Source organism: Anomaloglossus baeobatrachus, chromosome 7, assembly GCF_048569485.1.
Source record: "Anomaloglossus baeobatrachus isolate aAnoBae1 chromosome 7, aAnoBae1.hap1, whole genome shotgun sequence".
Taxonomy (NCBI): Eukaryota; Metazoa; Chordata; class Amphibia; order Anura; family Aromobatidae; genus Anomaloglossus; species Anomaloglossus baeobatrachus.
The window spans coordinates 123334325-123352955 of record NC_134359.1 but is presented as its reverse complement, the minus strand read 5'-3'; the positions used below and the strand labels follow the sequence as shown (position 1 = coordinate 123352955).

Sequence of the window (18631 nt, the reverse complement as noted above, 5' to 3'; positions counted from 1 at the left end):
ACGATGGCTTGTTTTTTTGTGGGATGAGTTGCAGTTTTGAATGACACCATTAATTTTCCAATACAGTGTACTAGAAAACAGAAAAAAAAATCCAAGTACAAGGAAATTGGAAAAAAAAAGTGCAATTCCACAGCTGTTTTAAGTTTTTTTTTATTTACCATGTTCAGTATATGGTAAATCTGACATGGCAACATGATTCTTCAGGTCAGTGCAAGTACATAGATATAAAACATATACAGGGGTTTTTTTATCTAACCGGTGAAAAAAAATTCAGAAGCTTTAAAAAAAAAAAATAAATAAATAATAATTTTGCTTTTGGCATTTTCCGAGAACAATAACGTTTTTATTTCTTGGCATCTGGGGCTAAGTGATGATTTATTGTTTGGGCCCTGACCTGACGTTTTTACTGATACTATTTTTGGGTGGATACAATGTTTTGATCGCCTTTCATTGTATGTTATGGCAATGTTGTGGCAGTCAAGAAAATGTAAGTCTTGGGCTTTTTTTTTTTTCTTACACTGTTTACCAATCAGATTAACTTATTTTATTGTTTGATAGATCAGATATTTCTGAACTAAGTAATACCAAAAATGTGTATTTTTTTAAGTTGTTTTATTTTCAATGGGAGGTGATTTAAACGTTTACTGGTTTTACTAGTCCCCTTAGGGGACTTGAAGCTGCAATAGTCCGATCGCGTGTTCTGTACAGGTCAGTGCACTAGCATTAGCATCAGCACAGTTCTGTACAGCAGAAATCACCATCTATGAATGCTGGCTCGCATGTCGTGATGGGGATAAAAAGTAATTGACATTTTAATTATTTTTTTCTCCCTTCAATCAATAGTGCAAGTAGGGAAAATAAACTTTTTAAAATATCTTATCAGACAAATTAGTTTCTTTCTCCTCATCTCAAAATCTGTAATTTCTATATTCAATGTATACAGATTTTCACATTACTGAAATAGATTACAGTTGCTAATAATAAAGTTTTATGGAGAGCAGGAGGGAGGACACAGATGTTCTGCTGAAAGTTCTCCTCAAACAACAGTTACACTTTAAAAAATGTTACTGCCAATTAAAGGGGTGGTTCACCCATATTTTTTATTGTCTAGACCGATATTATATTTGAGAAACAATCTTTCTCTCAAATACCTTATGTTGGCAATAGTGCCTGTGAGAGGTACTATTGCAGACCGCTGTTCCCTGCTCCGTGACCCCTGGGCTCTGTGACCTCGGGGATCCGGTGATGTCACGTCAAGTTCATGACACCACGGCCGGCTGCAGTGTCCGTGAGTGATGGGCTATGGGCGGTGTTTCACCGCTCGTCACAACCCATCAGTTCCCTCCTCCCTCACAGCAAAGCGCTGCAAGCAGGAGACATGCTGAGCTGTGGCACAGCTCAGTGAGTCAGGAAGACTGGAGCCGGCCGCAGGGATGTGACGTGTTCGGAAGTTGACGTGACGTCACCGGGTCCCCGGGTCACGGAGCGGGAAACAGTGGTCCACAATAGCGCCTCTCACAGGCACTATTGCCAACATAAGGTATTTGAGAGAAATATTGTTGCTTAATATAATATCGATCTAAAAAATAAAAAATATGGGTGAACCACCCTTTTAAGCTTTCCCTCTGCATAGTTTTAGACAGCCTCTCTCCAATGAACAATTTTGGGCAATGCTTGGAAAATTGTATAACATTGACAAGAAAATATATGACTTTTCTTTACTCATTAAAAACTGGTATGAAAAAGACTATTCTTGCTTTAACAATGAAGCTTTCAATTGAGTCTGTGAAAAGGCCTTATTATGAGAGCATATAAGGAACCTATCAGGTCGAATAAGGCTATTAACCTGTAGATATAGGGTTAGTCTGCAAGTTAAGAGTATGTGCACATGATGAGGACCTGCTGCGTTCCAGACCTGCGGGGCCCGCATGATTCGGTTTGGGGCAGTTGTGGTCTTTCGCTGTGATCTCCCTGCGGAGAATGCTTGTGTCTCTGCAGCAACGAATTGACATGCTGCGGCTTGGGAAGCCGCACCGCAGGACAGTTTTCGCTGCAGGAAAAACAAGTACAGTGAGCATTGTGAGCATTGTGCTGTACAATGCAGCATTTTGGAAGCAGCGAAAACATGCTGGGTCCAAAACTCTATGAACCCTGGCACGCAGCCTAAGGCCTGCGCCACACATCCGTGCCTCCGGCACGTGTTTGTCATTTTTTACACGTACCGGCGGCACGGAGACATGTACAGCAATGCTACCCTATGGTAGCAGGCACACACACGTAAAACCACACGGAACGTGTGTCCGTGTGCGTTTGTACGTGTGTGCGATTTTCAAAGCGCTGACATATCAGTGTTTTCTCCGGCAGCACGGGTGTTACACGGCCCGCACCCGTACCACACGGGTGTAGTGTGGATGCGGTCCCGTGTGACACGCGCCGGAGTAAACACACATGTCAGGGAAAAAAATAAAAAACATTAACTCACCTTCTCCAGCCCTCCTGTCTCTGCCGCTGCTGCCTCTTGCTGCCGACCGCCGCTCATTATTCTCATTGAATATTCACTTCACTGCCTGGCAGCAGCAGCAGCGGGGAGACAGGAGGGCTGGAGACCGAGGATCAGCACCACGGACAGCAGCGCGGACATCAGGAAGGACCAGGTGAGTATAATAATTACCGATTCTACGTGTGCTATCGCGGATAGCACACGTAGAACACACGTGTCACGCACGTACCAGAGACACGTACTTACCTGCACGCAACACGCAGGGGAAATACGTGTCTCTCGGCACGTGCGTGAAATTCACGTGAGTGTGGCAGAGGCCTAAGATTGTTATGAAGGTGTCCAGCCACCATACTGAAAGTGCAGCAACTGAGAGAAAATTAAATTAATTCAGCCATACAGGTGTACCCAGCACCAGCACTTTGACTGACAGATGACTTAGCAGTGCATAACTGCAGACTCTCCTTTCACTCAGAGTTCCCATATGACTGAAAGCCAGTATTTCCAGTGACAAATAAAGTTTATTTCCTCCCTAGTGCCATACTTTGAGTATGATGGCCGATCACTTTCCTAACTCTATTAACCTGAAGATTAACCCAATATCTGCAGAATGATAGCATTATCTTATGTCAGGGGTGGGGAACCTAGGGCCCGCGAGCCGTTTGTGGTCTGCAATGACTTTTTATGTGTCCCCTAGGCACATTCCCGGGGACCGCAGTGCTCGGTTTTGTCAGCTGCCAGCCCTTTAAATCACAGTGTGTGATGCAAGGATGCACATGCAGCGTTCGCTGTGTGCGCATACCTTTAGGTATTGGGTATTAGCGCACTCAGGACGCACTTTGTGGATAGGGTAAGCACAAAGTGCGCTCCCGTCCCACAGAAGAAGAGAAGCAGCAGGTTTGCCAGCCTCCCTGCTGTACAAGTCTCCCGGTGCTGTGTGACTCCACTCTCCATCCAGTGCTGTGACTGTGAGCCCTCCATAGACGGTAGATGCTAGAATGTATGGGCTCCTTTCAGGTATGATGTAATTTGTCAAGTGATAGGGGGCGTGTTCAAAATGCAGCCTGATGTTTTCCAGATGAAATAAACATTTTTTTTCTAAGTCCATGTGGGCATGGATTTGTTTGTAATAGACATGGAGGTCTGAGCTGGGGGTAAGACCCCCCAGGTGGGGGGGGTGCAGAGGGGTTTATGATTATAGTGGACAGGATGAAACAACACCACGCCCACCAACCAAGCTGGTCATGCCCACTAACCTGGAAGGAGCCCGTAAATTCTAGGCTCAACCCTTCACACAGTGCTGTGAGTCCTCCACCCAGTGCTGTGAGCCACCCGAGCCACCCCCAGTGCTGTTTGTGCCCCCTTGGTGATGTCTGTGCTCCCCCAGTCCTGTCCACCTCCCTTTAGTGCTGTCTCTGTTACCAAGTGCTGTCCGTGCTGCCGCCAGTGCTGTCCATGCTTGGCAGTTCTGTCTGTCAGTGATGTATGAGCCCCAGGCCCCCTGTGATGTGTATGCCCCCAGTGTCTCCTGTAATATATGTTCCCTAGCCTCTCCAGTGATGTGTATATACCCCAGCCCCTCCTTTGATGTACAAGCCCCCAACATCTCTTGTGATGTATATGCACCAGCCTCTCCTGCCATGTATCTGCCCCCAGCATGAACTGTAATGTATATACCCCCAACCCCACCTGGGATGTATATATACCCCAAGCCCTCCATGTAATGTATATATGCCGCGAGCTCTTCCTGTGATGTATATGTGCCCAGCCCCTCCTGCAATTTATATATGTCTGCAGCCCCTCCTGTGATGTATAAGCCCCAGCTTCTGTAATTTATGTGGCCCAGCGTCTGCTGTGATGTGTATGCCCCAGCATCTCCTGTAATGTATGTGCCCCCCGCGTCTCCTATGTAATGTACATGATTTACCAATGTGTTGACTGCGCTCCAGACCAAGAAAAACCTGGAAAAGCAGTTGTGAGAAGCAACATGATCAATATCACCGACCATCACAGCCGCAGCAAAGAGAAGCAGCTCCAACCACCACAGTAGGGATGTTAATTAATATAGTAGGAGTTAATTAATTGTTTGACCAAATACAGGGAGGGCCATTTATATGGATATGCCTAAATAAATTGGGAATGGTTGGTGATATCAACTTCCTGTTTATGGCTCATTACTATATGAGAGGGGGGAAACTTTTCAAGATGGGAGGTGACAATGGCAGTCATTTTGAATTAATGCTGTTAAGGACAAGATTATGAACTATTAGGAGTATATATGAAGATATTCAAAAACCAGGATTTAAGATGCTGTTTGAGACTGTGTACCGCACCTAGTTCTGCATTCAGACATAAGACTCAGACAGTCTGGACTATTCATGTGATGAGTGAATCATGCTGACATTGCTTAATATAAATGAGGAACCAAGCACATTACCGTATATTGTATATCACAGAATAAGCTGTTCTACTTTATCTAATAGGAGACGTGTTACGTATTATTGGCTGCTAGCCAATAAGTCCGTTTAAATGTATTTTCACTTCCAGATTAAATCAGTCTTACTTTCTATTCATATCCGAGTACGTCTATGGTGTGTGTGAAAGAGAGTGGTATGCATGCTACCACAAGTGACTCATAATTTGGACTGCAGACAGTTTAAGGGGGATGCACGATTAGATTGCATCACAGTAAATTTATGGCCAACATTAACAGTGGCGCCCAACGAACCTTAGGACGGAGTCTGGATGATGGACGGCCATGCTGACACCTTGATTCGAAAGGCAACTGCACGAGAGGGGAGAATTGCGCACTCCACATGCAGGTGAGAACATTTGTATAATCTCACCTTGCAAATCTCATGCGTGTACTTGCATTTCGAAGGGGGGGGTTGGGCTGTTCCAGTCTAGACACCTAATGACCGCCATCTCGCATGAGATAAGCCGTCCTAAGAGATTCCACACCAAGGTGGTCAGGTCTACCGTCGAGATGAGGGCAAGCACAGGGTCCTTAGTTACAGGGTCAGCCCAGGGGTCCCTATATAATCCATATTCCCAGTGACAGATTGAATACCTCCTGAATGTAGATATCACAATCCATGTCACTCCCTCCCAGGCCTCTTCAGACGCCATTTTTGGCCAACACCTACTTCCTCTTTTAGCAGCTCTTTCTTATCGGAAATTATCTTTTAGCGGCCGTTTTAACTCAGACACTACATAGTTCATCTTTTGACGCCATTTTAGTCCAGCCAACACCCAGTTCCCCATTTTTGTTTCAGCAGCCAAAGCCACTGCTCTGTTTATTGCTGATATAGCAGAGACTGCAGAGGGGGGACATAGGGACCTGAAACACACTCCGGTTTTGGTCATATATGCAGTTGTGCCCCATTGTGTTCCCACTAATGAACCTTAGCAGAGGTTATTGCTGATAGTCCTGTGGAAACCTTTTCCCTTCACTTTTGCATGTTTGTTTTTGCTGTATCTAGTATACAGTTTAGTAGACCATATAGACTGCTCACTATTAGTCCTGGTGGACGGTGAATATTTTTCTGCCTATGACAGTTGCTGCTTAGCCTAGTTTGAGATATTCTCACTTGTATGTTATCCTGCCTGGTATCTTGCACAAGAGTTCCCTGATAGAGAGGGTGGAGGATCATGTGGTCCCAAGGGGACATTGATCATCAGGAGTTGGCATATATTAGGGTTTTCGTTGGCAGCACCCAGTAATCCTTTGTGTCTTAGTTTACAGAGTCTGACAGGAGATAGGGATACGCTGGAGGCCTGACCCTGACCACCATCAGGTCTACCGTCGAGATGAGGGAGAGTGCAGGGTCCCCAGTTACAAGGTCAGCACAGGAGAGGTAGAGTAGATACGCTCCACTGCTTTTTCCTAGTTGTGTATATGTAGTCAGGGGGTGCTGCTTGGTAGTTTCCAAACCCTCTTGTGCTCTTTTCTCTTTCCCTGGGGTTTTAGGGAGTCTTAGTTTTTAGAATTTCAGTGTTCTCCTGACCCCAAAGTTACACCCATTGCCCTTTCTTACAAACCTGGATATTGTCCTTTGTATCAGGTCTCCGAGAGCCCACATGCAAACTACAGCTGGTAAGGACCAAGACACCCTCCTTCAAGTGACAAGATGTCTGGAGATGAATCTAGCAGCTTACAAGATCACCCACATACAGATGTGCTGCAGTCACAGTCACCTGACTCACAGTCACCTGAAGAGTATCATCACGTCATCTCCAGCCCAGAAGTCATTCTACCTGTTTGCCATGGAGGAAGACAGCAGCCCTTTGAATACTACTACTCAGCCAGATTGAACACCTAGCTAAAGCACCAGTGACAAACTGCTCCCTGACAAAGTCACCATCTCCCGGTGTGGGGTCCTTAATCCTGCTAAACTTCTCCCTCTTCCAAGGGGGGAGTGTCCCACCTCTGACACCTTGATGGAAGAGGTAGTCGACTCTGGCATAGCTGAGGAAACTCTGGATTCGATATAGTGACGGATACACCTTTGGACCCTGACTTAACCCCTTTGCGGATGGATCACGATATGCATCAAGAAGACGGTTCCACACGGGTATGGTGGTGGTAGCAGGAGACGCTGTGCTGATAGAGCAGTCGCTACCCACATGCCTGTCTGTGAAGAAGCAGAGGTTTGTGCTCTCGCTGAAGCCTGCAAGATAGCAGCCAGCATCTACTCTGTATGGAAGACAAGAGACTTGATCACTGCCAATGGAACTGTACGCCGCCATGAGGCCATAGAAGAACGGATGGAAGCTTTGCTATTGCCAGACAGAGTCGCGGTGAGCAGGGTTGAGGCCTACATTGGAGGAGTGAAAGGAAGCAGTAAGAAGTGCCCTCACTGACAGAACATAGAAAGAAGCCCCAAGACCACTTACCAAAGAAACAGTCAGTCAATCTGTGCTTTTTGAATGACCCCGATGTGAAAAAGAAAGGGAAGATGGAAAGTCTTGAGAAAACATTGTCCTGGCCCTACAAGAGCAAGTCTCAGAAGAAGAAGAGGACTGAGATAGGGTGCGGCTGTGGGCTCCCGGAGACCATAGAAAGTGGCAAGTGACCTGCCTTTACTGCCAGCTAAAGAAATTTGGCAGGCGTTAGACACAGAACTGACTCTACACACCCCATACCAGCCACAGAATAGAGAGAAGGTTGGGATGATGGGGCGGTGTAGAAAGCAAGGGCATAAGAGTCTTCCCCTTGCATTGTTCAGTGTCAAACACACCCCAGCAGGGACCACTAGGTTGAGACCCTATGAAATCCTGTTTAGAAGTACCCCCAGATACTTCAACTAAGCTTGTTGTTTGTTAACTAAACATTTGCCTAATATACGTTTTGGAGTTTTCTCCTCCAGATCCAACCAGATCTAGATTTTTTCTCTTTTCTTTTTCTCTCTTTTTCTCTCTCTTTTTCTCTCTCTTTCTCTCTCTTTCCTCAATCTTTCTCTCTCTCTTCCTCTCTTCTCAATCTTTCTCTCTCTCTTCCTCTCTCTTCTCTCACTCTTTTTCTTTCGGACGAAGATCCATGCATTCCACAACAAAGAGATGTCGGACCTGAGACCAGGAGATGGCTGTCTTCCCTCTTCTACCCAATACTTTGTACCAGGACAATGATATCTAAGCCTGTGGACCAGAAGATGACTGTGCATCCCATCTTTGATGATGTCCCACCATTACCGCCTGAGGACTGAGGAGCATGAGACTTTGGTTGAAACCAACCCTGAAAAATATTAGCCAATTAAAGGACTACTGCCACGTTCCCCCTTCCTGAATAACGTGTGCCAGTGGAACATAGCCATGAGGACAGTCTAGAGAATACGGTCAGGATCTGGCTTCCTATGCATAGTCTGTTGGGTGGGAAGATTCATCCACAAGGGATGGGGTATCTCGTATGTGAGTGAGGTAACCATCGACATTAGGACAGATCAATAGACTTGGGAAAGTAAGGAAAGACCTTTGGCTATCTCCAAAGGGGGGACTGTTAAGGACAAGACTATGAACTATTAGGAGTATATATAAATATATCCAAAAAGCAGGATTTAAGATGCTGTTTGAGACTGTGTACCGCACCTAGTTCTGCATTCAGACATAAGACACTCAGACAGTCTGGACTATTCATGTGATGAGTGAATCATGCTGACATTGCTTAATATAAATGAGGAACCAAGCACATTACCGTATATTGTATATCACAGAATAAGCTGTTCTACTTTATCCAATAGGAGACGTGTTACGTATTATTGGCTGCTAGCCAATAAGTCAATTTAAATGTATTTTCACTTCCGGATTAAATCAGTCTTACTTTCTATTCATATCCGAGTACGTCTCTGGTGTGTGTGAAAGAGAGTGGTATGCATGCTACCACAAGTGACTCATAATTTGGACTGCAGACAGTTTAAGGGGGATGCACGATTAGATTGCATCACAGTAAATTTATGGCCAACATTAACAATGCTAGCACAGGCTTCCAGTATCTGTTGTTTCAGATCCTGCACATCTTGTATCTTCACAGCATAGACAATTGCCTTCAGATAACCCCAAAGATAAAAGTCTAAGGGGAGCAGATCGGGAGACCTTGGTGGCCATTCAACTGGAGCACAATGACCAATCCACTTACCAGGACACTGTTCATGTAGAAATGATTGGACCTTGATGGTACATTATTTATTTAAATAATTTTTTAAAAAGCCACATGCAGTCCCTCTTATTTTGCTACTCAGCCAAGATAAGCACTGGGGGCTCCAGCCTGTACCATGTGCTTTATCTGTGCTGAATATCATAATTTGGGGGGACTCTACTCCAATTTTTTTTATTTTATTTTTACAGTATAGGTATGCACATAGCGCCTCTGATTGAAAGCAGTCAGACATGCTGTCACACAGGGTGGGGGTGTATCTCACTGTAACCAATCAGAGACACTGAGACTGCCGGCGGGTGAGGAAAGCAGTGCATATGCATGAAGGATAATGAGCAGTCCTGTAAGTAGTGTTAGAGCCACATGGGAGACTTGGTAAGTATAACACGCTTGTTCGAATCCCCCTATCCCTTCTACCATCATTTTAAAGCGCCAGATGCTGGACCCCATAGAGATCAATTCCAGGCCAGAACTGAGTTTTTTTAAACCCGGTTCGACCCACGATCCCGGGTATCTGCGGGTCTGCCCATCACTAGTTAGTATCAAATTTCTCAATTCTATGGTATAATCTGTATTCAGTGAAGACTTTCCCATTAATAGGATAAGAAATGGCAGTTGTTACTGATGAGATTCTATGTAGATAGAAGAGGAAGGAGGGGTAGAGCTTGGCCTATAGCTACTCCATCTGCCTGTAGCTCATCCCTCCTCCTATCAGAAGGGTGAAGTACCTCTAAGGGGTCAAATGCAGGGCATTAGTGGTGGACATGGAAGGTTTTGGATTGGTAGGTGAGAAAGGGGACAGGGCAATGGGGGAGAGAAAAGGTTAGGAGGGGGGTTTGGTACCTCCACTTGCATCTCCAGGAACCAATAGCCCACTCATCTGCCCTCTGAATTGCAAAAAAAAAAACTGACTCGTCATCAGGGGAAAAGGTCTGATTTATTTTTATTATTTGTGAAAATATCTAATTTTTGCAAAAATGTTGAAAATGTTGCAATTTTAAAACTTTTAATTTTCATATACTTAACCGCTTCATTACCCATTGATTTTCCTTATTTCTTTTTTGTTTTTTCCTCCCCTTCTTCCAAGAGCCATAGCTTTTTTATTTTTCATCAAAATAGCCGTATGAGGGTCTGTTTTTTGAAGGACAAGCTGTACTTTGAATGAAACCATTAATTTTTCCATATAGTGTTCTTCAAAAACAGAAAACAAAATTCCAAGTGCGGTGAAATTGCAAAAAAAAAGTGCAATTCCATAATTATATTTTATTTACCATGTTCACTATTTGGTAAAACTGACCTGGCAGTGTGAATATGTAGATACTAAGTATGTTTAGTTTTTCTTTTATTTAATTGGTGAGAAAAAAATCAGAAGTTGTTAAAAAAAAAAATTGAATTTGGCGACATTTTCGAGACCCATAATGTCTTCCTTTTTCAGGATTTGGGGCTGAGTGATGGCTTACTTTTGGTATTTTATAACATTTTTGGGTAGATGCGATGTTTTGATTCTTCTTGCATTCTTTGTAATATTGCAAAGGCCCAAAAAACGTAATTATGGCTTTTTTTTTTTTTTTTTTTTAAATTGTGTTACACTGTTTATCGGATTAATATATTTTATATTTTGATAGGTCGGACATTTCTGAGCACAGCGATACAAAATATTTTTCTTCAGCGCTCTATTGGGAGACCCAGACGATTGGGGTATAGCTACTGCCCTCTGGAGGCCACACAAAGCACTACATCAAAAGTGCAAGGCCCCTCCCCCTCTGGCTATACCCCCCCCGTGATATCACGGGTTCTCCAGTTTTAGCTTTGTGTGCGAAGTAGGTCAGACATTCCATGCATAGCTCCACAGATTTTAGTCAGCAGTAGCTGCTGACTATTTCGGATGGAAGAAAAGAGGACACATATAGTGTCCCCAGCATGCTCCCTTCTCACCCCTGGATGGTGTTGTAAGGTTGAGGTACCTATTGCTGGTACAGGGCTGGAGCCTGACATGCTGTTTTCCTTCCACATCCCCTGGTAGGGCTCTGTGGAAGTGGGATCCTGCCGGCCTCTCAGCTCTGACGCCGGGCTCCATCCACAGACCCATTAGAACCTGATGGAGACGGAGCAGGAGTACGATCAGGGACAGGCCCTGCATCATACAGGTACTCTGTGTCCCCGGCAGGCACAGACACACTCCGGGCTGGCTGGGTGTTGTAGTGCGCCGGGGACCGCAACGTTGGAGTTAGTGTCCCTACAGATTACTGGGGGATTTTTTGTGTATGGGAACGCAGCGCCGACCCCCTCTGGACCGGGCGGCGCTGCTGTGACTTGTGGTGCGCCGGGGATCCGCCGTCCGCGCTTTTACGGCGGCGGCGGTTATAAATTGAGTCCCCGGCTTTTTGGGCCTAGGACGCCGGCAGCTCCGATTCGTTCCCGCCCCCACCCTGTCATTCAGGGTAGGGGAGAGACGCTGTTCGCTAGCAGCGACGAGGGCTGGAGCCTGATTTACATGCTCCAGCCCTCACACTAGGCACAGAGGGAAGCAGGCTTCCCGCTCTTAGCCAGGAACGCCCAGGGCCCGCCCCCCTTCCTCTCAGGACGCCGGCAGCCATTACATGCAGTCTGGCTGGAGGAAGGACGCAAGGCTCTGGGAGACCTGGACTAGGGGCTATCTGGCGACCACACACCCGCTTTTTAAGCGGGCGGTAAGCGATTTTTCTGTGCTGGTCCCTCTAGTGCCTCACGGTGTATCGGTGTACTGTGTACAGATATATAGATATTGTTTTTCTTGCACTGTGAGGTCGCTTCTGGCTGCTCTCCCAGATCACTCTGTGGAAGCAGCAACATGCCATCCTCAAAACGCAAGGCTGCCAAGGCCAGGGCTGTGTGTACTGCGTGTGCTGCATGTGGGGCTGATCTACCAGCAGGCTCCCATTGTGTGCAATGCTCCGACCCGGTGCTGCTTCGCCAGCCGGAGTCAGGAGAGGTAGTGACCCAGGCTGAGACGCTTGTAAGTTCTGCCCCGGTGACAGGGACAGACTTTGCAGTTTTTGCTGATAATATGTCTCTGTCTATGGCAAAAATCCTTGAAACCTTGCAATCTATGCATGGGGCTCAGTCTTTGGGCACGGCGAGGCCTCTGTCCTCAGGTCCCCCTCACTTGGAATTAATCCAGCCCACAGGGGGGTCCCCGGCTTCACAGGCCGAGGATTATGACTCAGATGATAGCCCCAGCCACCCTAAGCGAGCTCGCTGGGAAAGACCCTCGACGTCATCACACTGCTCAGGGTCTCAGCGCAATCAGTCTCCCTGTGATGTGTCTGATGAGAGTGATCAGGAATCCATTCCTGGAACCCCTCTCAACCTGGATACCCCTGATGGGGATGCCATGGTAAACGACCTTATCTCAGCCATCAATAGGCTGTTGGATATTTCTCCCCCAGCCCCTTCAGCAGAAGAGGCAGCGGCAGAGCAGGAGAAGTTTCGTTTCCTTTATCCCAAGCGTAAATTGAGTGCTTTCTTGGATCACTCTGACTTCAGAGAATCAATCCAGAAGCACGACGCTCACCCAGAAAGGCGTTTCTCTAAACGATCTAAAGATACGCGTTTCCCTTTCCCCCCTGAGGTGGTCAAGCGCTGGACACAGTGTCCAAAGGTAGACCCCCCGATTTCCAAACTCGCAGCTAGGTCCATAGTTGCAGTGGAGGATGGCGCTTCACTTAAAGATGCCAATGACAGACAGATGGACCTTTGGTTAAAATCTGTCTATGAAGCTATCGGCGCGTCGTTTGCTCCGGCATTCGCAGCCGTATGGGCACTCCAGGCTATTTCAGCTGGCTTAGCAAAAGTGGATGCTATCATACATCCAGCAGTGCCGCAAGTGGCGCATCTTACCACGCAGATGTCGGCGTTTGCGTCTTACGCTATCAATGCGGTCCTAGAATCTACCAGTCGCACCTCAATGGCGTCCGCCAATTCGGTAGTTTTGCGCAGAGCCTTGTGGTTAAAGGACTGGAAAGCAGATGCTGGTTCCAAAAAATGTTTAACCAGTTTGCCTTTATCTAGAGATAGACTGTTTGGCGAGCCATTGGCTGATATCATTAAGCAGTCCAAGGGTAAAGACTCCTCTTTACCACAACCCAGAACAACCAAACCTCAGCAGAAAAAGTGGCAGCAGAGGTTTCAGTCCTTTCGAGGTTCGGGCAAGACACCATTTACCTCGTCCAAAGGGACTCAGAGGATGCAAAGAAACTCAGATTCGTGGCGGGCTCACACGCGCCCCAAGAAAGCAAATGGAGGTACCGCTTCCAAAGCGGCTACCTCATGACTTCCAGCCCCCTCCCTCCGCATCGCCGGTCGGGGGCAGGCTCTCCCGCTTTTCCGGCATTTGGATGTCACAGGTCAAAGACCGGTGGGTGACGGACATTTTGTCTCGCGGGTACAGAATCGAGTTCAATTCTCGTCCTCCAGCTCGGTTCTTCAGAACCTCCCCACATCCAGACCGAGCAGATGCTCTGCTGCAGGCGGTGGACTCCCTAAGAGCGGAAGGAGTGGTGATCCCAGTCCCTCCTCAGGAACAAGGGCAAGGGTTTTACTCCAATCTCTTTGTGGTTCCAAAAAAGGACGGCTCGTTCCGTCCTGTTCTGGACCTAAAACGGCTCAACAAACATGTGCACGCCAGGAAGTTCCGGATGGAAACCCTGCGTTCTGTCATTGCCTCAATGTCCAGAGGAGACTTCCTTGCCTCAATAGACATCAAAGATGCTTATCTCCACGTGCCAATTGCTACAGAACATCAACGTTTTCTACGTTTTGTGATAGGAGACGACCATTTTCAGTTCGTAGCTCTGCCATTTGGTCTGGCGACAGCCCCACGGGTCTTCACCAAGGTCATGGCGGCGGTGGTAGCAGTCTTGCACTCTCAGGGACACTCGGTGATCCCTTACCTAGACGATTTATTGGTCAAAGCTCCCTCTCAAGAGGCATGTCAGCACAGCCTGAATGCTACGCTGGAGACCCTACAGTCTTTCGGATGGATCATCAACTTTCCAAAGTCGATCCTATCACCGACTCAATCACTAACGTATCTTGGCATGGAGTTTCATACTCTAGCAGCGATAGTGAAGCTTCCGCTGAACAAGCAGCGGTCACTACAGACAGGGGTGCAATCTCTTCTGCAGGGCCAGTTGCATCCCTTGCGGCGCCTCATGCATTTCCTAGGGAAGATGGTGGCAGCCATGGAAGCAGTTCCCTTTGCGCAATTTCATCTGCGCCCACTTCAATGGGACATTCTCCGCCAATGGGACGGGAAGTCAACGTCACTGGACAGGAAAGTCTCGCTTTCCCAGACGGCCAAGGACTCCCTACAATGGTGGCTCCTTCCCACCTCATTGTCTCAGGGAAGATCCTTCCTGCCCCCATCCTGGGCAGTAGTCACGACAGATGCGAGTCTGTCAGGGTGGGGAGCGGTATTTCTCCACCACAGGGCTCAGGGGACGTGGACTCCGCAGGAGTCCACCCTTCAGATCAATGTTCTGGAGATCAGAGCAGTGTATCTTGCTCTACTGGCCTTCCAACAGTGGCTGGAAGGGAAGCAGATCCGAATCCAATCGGACAACTCCACAGCGGTGGCATACATCAACCACCAAGGAGGGACGCGCAGTCGGCAAGCCTTCCAAGAAGTCCGGCGCATTCTAATGTGGGTGGAGGACACAGCATCCACCATATCCGCGGTTCACATCCCAGGCGTAGAAAACTGGGAAGCAGACTTCCTCAGTCGCCAGGGCATGGACGCAGGGGAATGGTCCCTTCACCCGGACGTGTTTCAGGAAATCTGTCGCCGCTGGGGAGTGCCGGACGTCGACCTAATGGCATCCCGGCACAACAACAAGGTCCCGGCATTCATGGCGAGGTCGCGCGATCAAAGAGCTCTGGCGGCAGACGCCTTGGTTCAAGATTGGTCGCAGTTTCAGCTCCCATACGTGTTTCCGCCTCTGGCGCTCTTGCCCAGAGTGCTACGCAAGATCAGATCCGAGTGCAGCCGCATCATACTCGTCGCTCCAGACTGGCCGAGGAGGTCGTGGTATCCGGATCTGTGGCATCTCACGATCGGTCGACCGTGGTCACTGCCAGACCGACCAGACTTACTGTCCCAAGGGCCGTTTTTCCATCAGAATTCTGCGGCCCTGAACCTGACTGTGTGGCCATTGAGTCCTGGATCCTAGCATCTGCAGGATTATCTCAAGGAGTCGTTGCCACAATGAGACAAGCTAGAAAGTCGAATTCGGCTAAGATCTACCACAGAACGTGGAAGATTTTCTTATCCTGGTGCTCTGCTCAGGGAGTGTCTCCCTGGCCATTTGCATTGCCCAAGTTTCTTTCCTTCCTGCAATCGGGGTTAGAAAAGGGCTTGTCGCTCAGCTCCCTTAAAGGGCAAGTTTCGGCACTATCCGTGTTTTTTCAGAAGCGTCTAGCACGTCTTTCTAAGGTGCGCACGTTCCTGCAGGGGGTCTGTCATATTGTGCCCCCGTACAAGCGGCCGTTAGATCCATGGGATCTGAACAGGGTACTAGTTGCTCTCCAGAAGCCGCCCTTCGAGCCTCTGAAGGAAGTTTCCTTTTCTCGGCTGTCACAGAAAGTGGCGTTTCTTGTTGCGATCACATCGCTTCGGCGAGTGTCTGAGCTGGCAGCTCTGTCATCCAAGGCTCCCTTCCTGGTGTTCCACCAGGACAAGGTAGTGCTGCGCCCTATTCCGGAGTTTCTCCCTAAGGTCGTATCCTCTTTTCACCTTAATCAGGATATATCCTTGCCTTCTTTTTGTCCTCATCCGGTTCACCGGTATGAAAAGGACTTACGTTTGCTAGATCTGGTGAGAGCACTCAGAATCTACATTTCCCGCACGGCGCCCATGCGCCGTGCCGATGCACTTTTTGTCCTTGTCGCTGGTCCGCGCAAGGGGTTGCAGGCTTCTAAAGCCACCCTGGCTCGATGGATCAAAGAACCAATTCTAGAGGCCTACCGTTCTGCGGGGCTTCCGGTTCCTTCAGGGCTAAAAGCCCACTCAACCAGAGCCGTGGGTGCGTCCTGGGCATTTCGTCACCAGGCTTCGGCTCAACAGGTGTGCCAGGCAGCTACCTGGTCCAGTCTGCACACTTTCACCAAGCATTATCAGGTGCATACCTATGCTTCGGCGGATGCCAGCTTAGGTAGAAGAGTCCTGCAGGCGGCAGTGACACCCCCGTAGGGGAGGGCTGTTTTGCAGCTCTAACATGAGGTATTTCTTTACCCACCCAGGGACAGCTTTTGGACGTCCCAATCGTCTGGGTCTCCCAATAGAGCGCTGAAGAAGAAGGGAATTTTGTTACTTACCGTAAATTCCTTTTCTTCTAGCTCTTATTGGGAGACCCAGCACCCGCCCTGTTGTCCTTCGGGATGTTTTTTTGTTGTTTGCGGGTACACATGTTGTTCATGTTGAACGGTTTTTCAGTTCTCCGATGTTATTCGGAGTTAATTTGTTTAAACCAGTTATTGGCTTCCTCCTTCTTGCTTTGGCACTAAAACTGGAGAACCCGTGATATCACGGGGGGGGTATAGCCAGAGGGGGAGGGGCCTTGCACTTTTGATGTAGTGCTTTGTGTGGCCTCCAGAGGGCAGTAGCTATACCCCAATCGTCTGGGTCTCCCAATAAGAGCTAGAAGAAAAGGAATTTACGGTAAGTAACAAAATTCCCTTCATTGTTTTATTTTCAATGGGGCAGAAAATGGGGTCATTTGAACTTTTGTGGGGGTTTTAGTTCTATTTTTTTTCTCTTTTTATTGTATTTACTAGTCTCTTAGGGGCTTGAAGGGGCTTGAAGGGGCTTGAAGCTGTGATCATCCAATCGCTTGTGCAGTGCAGAGCAGGGCATCAGCTCTGCTCTGAATAGCAGATGACTTCCTATGAACGTCGGCTTGCAGCCGGCAATCATGAGGAGTTTGTCATGACAAAAACAGGGGTCATCAGCTGACCCTTGACTATCATGACAACCCATTGGCACCTGCGAACACTTCAGGAAGCTGCCAATGTGAGCAAGTAATGATACTCTTCCCGCCAGCGTGTGTTAAAACCTGCTGTCAATGATTGGCAGCGGGATTTTACTGGTCAACGGCCGCTGGCGGATCTCCGAATCACCTGCGGATGTTAAAGGCATATCAGCTGATCTACTCAATTGACATCTGCAGGAATATATCTGGGCTCAGCGTGCAAGCCCATATCAAAGGGAAGTACACAATTTGTCATACCAGTACATCCAAGGTCGTGAAGGGGTTAAATTAATTAGCCATGCTGTACAAAATATGTAATAAATAACATTTTCCATATGTTTACTGATAGCTGTATCATTTATCAAACATTATTTTATTAGGCTGTTAGAAGGATTAAAAAAAATATTTTTTCAAGAAATTTCAAAAACTTTTTCTATAGGGACCTGTTCAGTTTTAAATTGACTTTGAGATGCCTATGTATTAGAAATTCCCCAAAAGTGATACAGATTTAAAAACTGCACCCCTAAAAAATTTCAAAAACTGCTGTTAGGAAATTGTTTAACCTTTTGGTATTTCATGGGAATTAAAAAACATCTGCTCTCCGTTGCTTTAGCACCATTTTTTTTACAGGGGATAGAAAGAAAAAATGGACCCCGCAATTTGTTACACATTTATTCTGAGCACGCTGATACCCCACATATGGTTAGAAACCTCTGAACAAATGACCGAGCTCAGAATGGATGGAGCACCATTTGGATTTTGGATCACAAATTTGTCTATCTAAACAGTAGAAACCCAAACAAGTGACCCCATTTTGAAGAGTAGACCAATCAAGGAATTCATCTAGGGGTGTGTTCAGCATTTTTAACCCATAGGTGCTTCACAGAACTTTTTAAAATGCGGATGTGAAAATTAAAAATGTTTTTTATTTCTCTAAAATGTTGTTTTAGTCCCAAATTTGTAATTTTCACAATTGATAATAGGAGAAAACAGGCCCAATAATTTATTAGGCAATTTCTGTCAAACGCGATGATACCCAATATGTGGGGGGGAAAAAACTACTGTGGGCATATGGCAGGGCATGGAAGAAATGAGCGCTATTTGATTTTTGGAGTGTAAATTTGAATGGCCCTGAAGTTTCAAAACAGTAGAACACCCCCCCCAACACCCCCCCCCCCAAAAAAAAGTGACCCATTTTAGAAACTACACCCATTAAGGAATTCATCTACATCTGTAGTGACTATATTATAAATTCCATGTCATGACTTTTTTCCTGGAATATTGTCAGTTTAGTGCACATACATTTTTCTCATATATTGTACCGCCCCATACATTGTGTCCAGTTTGAGCTTCTGTAGACATACACCATGTAAATTGTTAATTGGGCTCTCCCGACTACAATAATGGCACATATGTGGTCGCTTACCGTGGTTTAGGCACTATGAGGCTCAGAAGGAGGGGGGTATTTTGATTTAGGAG

At 46.9% G+C, this 18631-nt stretch overlaps 1 protein-coding gene across 1 annotated transcript in view; it reads right to left on the bottom strand.

Moving 5' to 3' along the window:
* LOC142245983 (T-cell-specific surface glycoprotein CD28-like) overlaps nt 1–18631 on the bottom strand; it is a 204329-nt gene that overhangs the window by 163536 nt on the left and 22162 nt on the right. The window lies entirely within an intron of this gene.